The following is an 8,959-nucleotide window of genomic DNA, read 5'->3' on the forward strand; positions in this document are numbered from 1 at the left end:
AAATTAATATCTAATGTGTTGGCCTTGTCATACTGTAGGGGTTGGATACACCCCGATGGTGTCCGCAGGCCCAACCAGGTCCTCGGTACTCTAGTCCGGCACAACTTCCCGGGGTGGGTCACGTTGCCCGGTGAGGGTCAGGCTCCACAGCTAGCAATGAGCTGGGAGCTGGGAGCTGTACGTGGCTGCCCCGGCCCCGCCAGAGGAGAGGGTCGACGGTATTGTGTGCGAGATGGTGGCCGACATTGTGAGGGATGGACTGATACGTTGTCCTAGCAGTCTCCCGGAGATCAATAGTGCTATGTTACTCATCTTTTGATTTAAATGTGCAGTTCTTTCGTCGCTGGGAGCGTCTGGTGTTTGACGAGCTCTGCCCCTGCGATCGTGGGTGAGCACAAATAACATCTCCTCCTCCCCCCTCAATTATTTGGTCTGTTCCGGCCTTCGTGCCGATGACACTAGCTAGATAACTACAGTCGCTTAACTAGTATGCGTCTCCCCCGTCCGAAAGGGTTGCATCGATAAATATGCATTCGGTTGCATATTTATCACCGTAGCTCATTCGGATTGTCAAGCGATTTCCACGGACAGCCCGAGTATGTGTAGATTGGGTACGTTCTTCATGCTCTACCCCATTCCGAGACAAAATTTCGGCAGCGCCTCCCTGTTCTTCTCCGGATGCACGTTCTCTCGGCTTTTTGCCGAGACATGTATTTGGAGAACAACGGGGAGGTGCTGCCAAAATTTTGTCTCGGAATAGGGTAGAGCATGGAGAACGTACTCAATCTACACATACTCGGGTGGGATTAGGACCTATCTTTACCTATTAGTGTGTAGGTTGCATGGACGTAATAAAATTAACAAACTAAATTACAAGCCAACTGTTGAAACTTGAAACACCCAAACTGACTCATGACAATCAAAGCGTAGAAAAAGAAATCAAAGACGAAACAATACGTAGTGAGAGGTTGTGCAACTAGAATGATATTCTGTAATAGTTTTTTAACGGATTTGAGAGTATGATGGTGAAGAACTCGAAAGCCATAGGTGTCTTGGTCGTTTCCATACATTCTGCTACAGCTCACCAACCCTTCTTCTAACCACCATTGGTCACTTGCGGTCATAAGAAGGGTTGTTGCGTTGTAGCAGAATGTATGGAAATGACAACAACACACCAATGGATTTCGAGTTCTTCGCCATCATCATCTCCAATTCATTAAAAAAGATGGTACAGAAAATCATCCTAGTTGTACAACCTCTCACTATGTACTATTTCATCTTTCATTTCTCTTTCTACGCTCTGATTTTTTGTCATGAGTCAGTTTGGTTGTTTGAAGTTTCAAAATTTACAAACTAGATTAACTGATGAATATACATGTTAATGGACCTATCTTTACCTATTAGAGTGTAGGTAGGCAAGATGAGTGATCGTGCGTGGATGTACACCGGTCACACTAGTCAGAAAGAGATTACCAATGAATGGTTAACAAAAACCAAGGGGTTTATGAAAGCCGCATTTGAAAATGGCCAGAGGAAAAACTGATGCCCCTATGTCTGGTGCAACAATTCACTACTAGGAAAAACGCTACCAGTAGCATAGGTTTTTTGCATACCAGTAGCATGGGTACCTGCGCTACTATTAAGACGCTACAGCTAACTTTTAGCAGTAGCGCGTTTTTACCCTGCGCTACAGCTAAATAAGTTAGTAGTAGCGCGGTGTACCCACGCTACCACTATTCCACACCTACGCTACTACTATCTAAGTACTAGTAGCGCCCCACTTACACCTACGCTACTACTATCCAACTACTAGTAGCCCCCATTTTTCCCCATGCTACAACTAACTAACTAGAAATAAATAAAAAAACAAAAAGTCAGATGCAGTATTCATGGATGGAAATCAAGACACGTCCAGTGTAAATAAACTAAGTTCATAGAACCATCTTAGCACCTGCATCATTCATGGATACATCAATGAACATCTCAACTCGAGATCACGAGATCCCATTTAACATCAGATGCAAACAACTAGATCACTTCTCTAGATGTATCTACCAAGGCTCGGGGTTCAAACGTGATGGATCCGAACACTCCCTCCCGCCGGACGGTGACGTCGAGGTCCTCCACCTCGGCGACCTCGGGTGTCGCAATGACCTGGACGATCATCTGTGCGGCGCGATCGCCGGGCTTCATGATGAAGTCCGCCTCTGAGTGGTTGAAGAGCACGAAGCCCACCAGGCCGCAGTAGTCCATGTCAATCACCCCTGTGCCCACGTCGGAAAGTGAAAATTTGTTGGCGTCCGCATCCAAATCCAGTAGGGTATTTTCTTTCTTTTTAGCACATGCACATGAATCGATAGTAATGCCTAATAACAAGAAAAAATAACCATGAATTATAAAGAAAAGATCATTCTTTGGGCCAGGTTGATAGTTTTGAGGCACGGGAAAAGAAAATATTGATAAAAGTCTTCATTAACTAGAACAATGGACCGAGATTTCTCAAATGACATTTGTTTCACCAACAATGATTAGTGATGAGGCAAGTAAGATTTACCTGAGCAGCATCAGCATACCATCTGATCCTTGCTAGAACTTAAAGGCCAAGGTTCTTAGCTTTCTCCCCTCTCACTAGCATAAGTCCAGCAACACCATCGATGTACATTGAATAATAAGAATGGCACTAGAGTTACAATCAAAGTAAACATTGCTTTGCATAATTTATATTAACCATGGAGAAAGCCTAAAAAATGAGCTACAAAATAATCTAGCTTTAGTACACTATTAAGATGATACATTTACTACTGAAGATATACAACATAGTGTGGCTGCATACTGCATACAGAAGGTAGTTTGATCATGTAAAAATAAAGCTACAATGCTACACTAAGAAGTGTCAGAATTCTGAATGAAACTGTTCAGTTTAGAAGTATTCAACAGAGACACTTCAATCACGGAGAAAACAGGTAGTATTCCGGAATGGCAAGTGCCACATTTTCCATGCACTCGCAACAGGTTTTTGTATAAAGTCAGCCCACTGACTCAATAACTAACACATTTGGTTGAACATGATGTAGAATTTCTATATGCATGCTGAGTTTACAGTTCTAATTCAGCAAAAATAAATAAAGGGTTATGCTATGGATTCAAAAGTTTGCTTCAAATCTGTCCATTTTTTGCATGACTTCAGAGTATCGATCGTAGAAATTCATAGTACTGACAAAAGCAAGCACAGCTGAACCTCCTATAACATGTCTACAATGGCACGTGAATTGACAAGAAAGTACGGGTAGATTTACTACCCAACAACAATGATTTACTATGAGCAAGAAACAGCAAAGTTGAATTCAAAAGGCCTACACTATGAATTCAGAAGTTTGCTCTAAATTCAACGCACACAAATTCAAAGTACTGACGATTGTTTTACTACCAAACAACAAAGAGATGAGCACATTGCATCGAGCAAGTAACCAGCAGCAGGTCAACAATCGACTAACTTTAAGCATTCTACTGCATACTCCGTGCCAGTGTCCATCGATGGAGGAAACGGAGGATGCAGCAAGCAATACCGATAGCATGCAGCGTGCGCAAATCAAATGGATCAGCAAGGTGGGGACGTCCGGCGGTCTCCGCCCGCTTCACGGCCAGCATTTTCAGGCTGGTGAGCAAATCCTGCACCATAGAACATCTGGTCAGGAAAGCAAAGCAAGGCAAAAGAAAGCAGAGCGAGAGGGGGCGTCATGGACGAGATCGGGCTCGGAGAGGGCCGCGAGCCACCGCGACTTCCTGCTGCCCCTGCTCTCCACGGTCGCGGTGGTGCAGTTTCGCCGGCGGCGGGCGCGCGCTGCGGCGTCTCCATGACAGAAAAGAGAAGAGGAAAGGAGTGTTGTACTTGTGGTGGAAGAACAAAATACAGTACCACTACACAGGTAATAGTAGAATACACATCATGCACGCATCCAGGGCTGCTTCCGTCGTGGACATGCTCAACGCGCTGTAGGTCTAGTTCGACAATTTGGTTCATATCTATGGATTGAAACCGTTTGAGACTGATGTGTCTCTGTCCAGACTAAACCAAACCAATCCAATAATAGGTACAACCCAGACCAAACTAATTAAATTAATTTAAGGGATTAGCCTATTTCATCCAATCCAAAAGCAGTCCAACGGAAAAACTGACTAAAACTGTAGTTTCAGTCCAAACTATTCACAGGCTTAAATACACAAAAGTAATTAGGTGGATTAGTAGTAGAAGAAGTGACCTAGGTAGCATCCAAGTGAGATGCTAGTAAATTACTTGTGCATATGGGTAAGACAAGAGAAGAGGTAGTAGTTCTCTGTACTCTGTGGTGCGGCTGGGTAGAGAGGGAATTATGGGCTTATTTAATGAATAAATTAATAGTCAATCCATGGACTATCACCGGCTGCAAGATAGCACTAGTCTTATACTCCAGCATGAAGAATATAATATGCAGGCAGACTCGGTGCTAATAGAATACATCAGCAGTGTGTAATAAGTATAATTAACAAAGAGAGAAGAGGATCTGCTCTGCTCTGCTTTCGTGCCTTGGTAACAGTAATTAACAGAAGATGAATGTGCGAAGAAGAGTAGGACCCTTACATAGGTATGGGACGCGCGGGTTGCTGGCCTCGACCTCGTTGACTACGAGGAGGATGGGGCGATCTCGATGAGTGAGGAGGGGACCACCTCGCTGTCGAAGATGGACTCGCCCAGGTTGCTCGCGGTCTGCCTGCGCAGGATCCTCCTGTCGCTAGACGCCGGGGTGGAGGACGCAGCGCCCGAGGGCTCCCCCTCCCGCCGCCGGTGACGGATCCCGCAAGCTCCGGCCTCGCCATCGCCGATTGTGGTGGATTCCGGCAAGAACACGGGAGGCGCCCGAAACCCTAGCCGCGGGCAAAGGCGCAGGCCTTAGGCACGGATCTGGATTTAGGGGATGGAGGGGCGGAGCTTGAGGATCTTGGGGGCGTGTGGCGCGCGGCCGGAGCTCGCCGGAACCGGCCGGCGTGGGTGGCGGCGGCGGCGAGGAGATCGTGGGGGAGAGGAGATCGTGGGGAGAGGAGATCGACCGAGGGGTGGGGTGAGGTTCACGCGCGAGAGAGAGTTTTTTTGAGGGATTCGTGACAGAGTTTGGTGCGGTGGGGGTCGACCGGGGGGTGGAGCGGTGGTGAACACGCTCAGTAGTAGTGTGGTGTGGGGTATCTCATTTCCCTATAGCTATTCGCTTACTAGTAGCGCAGGTTTTGCCACCCGCGCTACTACTATGCCCTTTCCGCGGGAGATATTTACTAATAGCGCGTTTTTTCACCATGCGCTACTAGTAAATATTTATTAGTATCGAGGGGTTAATATGGCGTGCTACTAGTAATTAGCAGTAGCGTGGGTCAAAATAGCGCGCTACTAGTAAGTGTCTATCTATAAGCTATTTCCTAGTAGTGATTGGAAAAAAAGGATAGACGATGAAATGGGCAAACACCTCCAGAAGAGTGGTTTACGCCCGGTTATACGGTGTGGACATTTCATGGTGAGTCCGCCCAACGTGCCAGAGCTTAGGTGGTTAGTCGTCGCACCGACGAGCATGCTATCGGGATGGAAGACATGGTGCAAAATTTTGATGATGGTCGGGATTCGCACGATGAGATGAATGAAGGAAATATGCCCTAGAGGCAACAATAAAGTTGTTATTTATATTTCCTTATATCATGATAAATGTTTATTATTCATGCTAGAATTGTATTAACCGGAAACTTAGTACATGTGTGAATACATAGACAAAACAGAGTGTCCCTAGTACGCCTCTACTTGACTAGCTCGTTGATCAAAGATGGTTATGTTTCCTAACCATAGAGAATGATGTGATGGACAAGACCCATCCGTTAGCTTAGCATAATGATCGTTAAGTTTTATTGCTATTGCTTTCTTCATGACTTATATATATTCCTCTGACTATGAGATTATGCAACTCCCGAATACCGGAGGAACACCTTGTGTGCTATCAAACGTCACAACGTAACTGGGTGATTATAAAGATGCTCTACAGGTATCTCCGAAGGTGTTTTTTGGTTTGGCATAGATAGAGATTAGGATTTGTCACTCCGAGGATCGGAGAGGTATCTCTAGGCCCTCTCGGTAATGCACATCACTATAAGCCTTGCAAACAATGTGACTAATGAGTTAGTTGCGGGATGATGCATTACAGAACGAGTAAAGACATTTTCCAGTAACGAGATTGAACTAGGTATGATGATACCGACGATCGAATCTCGGGAAAGTAACATACCGATGACAAAGGGAATAACGTATGTTGTCATGCGGTTTGACCGATAAAGATCTTCGTAGAATATGTAGGAACCAATATGAGCATCCAGGTTCCGTATTGGTTATTGACCGGAGATGTGTCTCGGTCATGTCTACATAGTTCTCGAACCCGTATGGTCCGCACGCTTAACGTTCGATGACGATTTATATTATGAGTTGTGTGTTTTGGTGACCGAAGTTTGTTCGGAGACCCGGATGAGATCACGGACATGACGAGGAGTCTCGAAATGGTCAATAGGTAAAGATTGATATATTGGAAGGTTATGTACGGACACCGGAATGGTTCCGAAGAGGTTCGGGGATTTTTCGGAGTACCGGGAGGTTACCGGAACCCCCCAGGAAAGTTAATGGGCCTCATGGGCCATAGTGGGGAGAGGGAGGCAAGCCACAAGAGGTGGCACGCGCCCCCCCCATGGCTAGTCCAAATTGGACAAGGGGTGAGGGGCGCGGGCCCCCTTTCCTTTTCCCTCTCCCCCTATTTCCCATTTCCCCCTCTCCGTTGGAAGGAAGGGGGGGAGCCGACTTGGACTAGGAGTCCTAGTGGGACTCCCCCCCCACTTGGCGCGCCCCCTAGGTCCGGCCGGCGTCCCCTCTCCTCCTTTATATACGGGGGCAGGGGCACCCCAAAGGCACACCAGATATTCTCTTAGCCGTGTGCAGTGCCCCCTTCCACAGTTTACTCCTCCGGTCATAGTGTCATAGTGCTTAGGCGAATCCCTACGCGGATCACATCATCATCACCGTCACCACTCCGTCATGCTGACGGAACTCGCCCTCGACCCTCTGCTAGATCAAAAGTTCGACGGACGTCATTGATATGTCTCCAACGTATCTATAATTTATGAAGTATTCATGCTATTATATTATCAACCCTGGATGTTTTGTATGCAGTTATATGCTATTTTAAATGGTTGTTGGGACTAACCTATTAACCGAGAGCCCAGTGCCAGTTTCTGTTTTTTTCCTTGTTTTAGAATATCGAAGAAAAGGAAAACCAAACGGAGTCCAATTGACCTGAAACTTGACGGGGCTTATTTTTGGACCAGAAGAAGGCCACGGAGTCAAAGAGTTGGGCCAGAAGAGTCCCGGGCTGCCCACGAGGGTGGGGGGCGCGCCCACCCCCCATGGGCGCGCCTCCCTGCCTCGTGGACAGCCCGGAGACCCCCTGACTTGTTCTCGACGCCAACACCTCTCATATATACCCAAACTTCCAGAAAGAAACCTAGATCAGAAGTTCTGCCGCCGCAAGCCTCTGTAGCCACGAGAAATCAATCTAGGCCCTCTCCGGCACCCTGCCAGAGGGGGCCATCATCACCGGTGGCCATGGAGGAGTATCCCGGAGAGGCCATCATCGCCATGAAGGCCAAGGACCACAGGGAGAACCTTTCCCCATCCAGGGGGGGAGGCCATGGAGGAGGAAGCACAAGGGGGAAAACCTTTCCTCCTCTCTCTTGGTGGCACCGGAGTGCCATCGAGAGGGGAATCATCGCCGCGGTGATCGTCTTCATCAACATCATCATCACCATCCTCATCTCTTTTACGCGGTCCACTCTCCCACACCCCGCTGTAATCCCTACTTGAACATGGTGCTTTATGCCACATATTATGATCCAATGATGTGTTGCCATCCTATGATGTTTTGAGTAGATATCCTTTGTCTTTGGGTTGATTGATGATCTAGATTGGTACGAGTTGTATGTTTTATTTTGGTGTTGTCCTATGGTGCCCTCCGTGTCGCGCAAGCGTGAGGGATTCCCGCTGTAGGGTGTTGCAATACGTTCATGATTCGCTTATAGTGGGTTGGTGAGTGACTGAAACACAAACCCGAGTAAGGGGGTTGTTGCGTATGGGAATAAAGAGGACTTGATGCTTTAATGCTATGGTTGGGTTTTACCTTAATGATCTTTAGTAGTTGCGGATGCTTGCTAGAGTTCCAATCATAAGTGCATATGATCCAAGTAGAGAAAGTATGTTAGCTTATGCCTCTCCCTCATATGAAATTGCAATGATGACTATCGGTCTTGTTAACAATTGCCTAGGAAAATTCCGCACACCGATCCACCATTATTCCACAGTCACTATTTATAATATTTAGTAATATATTCTAACTTTATGACAACAACACCTACTTTTATGTTTTAGCTCTGCGATACCATGCAAAGTTATCCTCTTCATACCCATAACATAGTTTTATTTCTCGTTTCTAGTTGGAAGCAAACGTTCGGTATACGTAGAGTCATATCAGTGGCAGATTGGGCTTGAGAGAATATTGATCTTACCTTTAGCTCCTTGTGAGTTCGACACTCCATACTTATCACTTCCACCTTTGGAAATTGCTACGATGATTCCCTGCACTTGGGGATTATCAGTCATCGAGCTGAATGTGTGCTGAACTCGGAGGTGTCGTACGTTCGGTACTAGATCGGTTGGATCGTGAAGCCGTTCGACTACATCAACCGCGTTAACCTAACACTTTCTCTTTAGGTCTACGAGGGTACGTGGACACACTCTCCCCTTCTCGTTGCTATGCATCTCCTAGATAGATCTTGCGCGAGCGTAGGAATTTTTTTGAAATTGCATGCTACGTTCCCCAACAGTGGCATCCGAGCCAGGTCTATGCGTAGA

At 46.6% G+C, this 8,959-nt stretch overlaps 1 long non-coding RNA gene across 1 annotated transcript; it reads right to left on the bottom strand.

Annotated features, from left to right (window-relative positions):
• Nucleotides 1–1,917: 1,917 nt before the first annotated feature.
• Nucleotides 1,918–5,211, bottom strand: LOC109784670 (uncharacterized). Its single transcript, XR_002237913.4, has 3 exons — nt 4,619–5,211; nt 2,555–3,669; nt 1,918–2,264 (listed from the first exon to the last, which is right to left on the bottom strand). It is a non-coding gene; the product is annotated as an uncharacterized lncRNA (long non-coding RNA).
• Nucleotides 5,212–8,959: the final 3,748 nt, after the last annotated feature.

Source organism: Aegilops tauschii, chromosome 7 (assembly GCF_002575655.3).
Source record: "Aegilops tauschii subsp. strangulata cultivar AL8/78 chromosome 7, Aet v6.0, whole genome shotgun sequence".
Classification (NCBI taxonomy): domain Eukaryota; kingdom Viridiplantae; phylum Streptophyta; class Magnoliopsida; order Poales; family Poaceae; genus Aegilops; species Aegilops tauschii.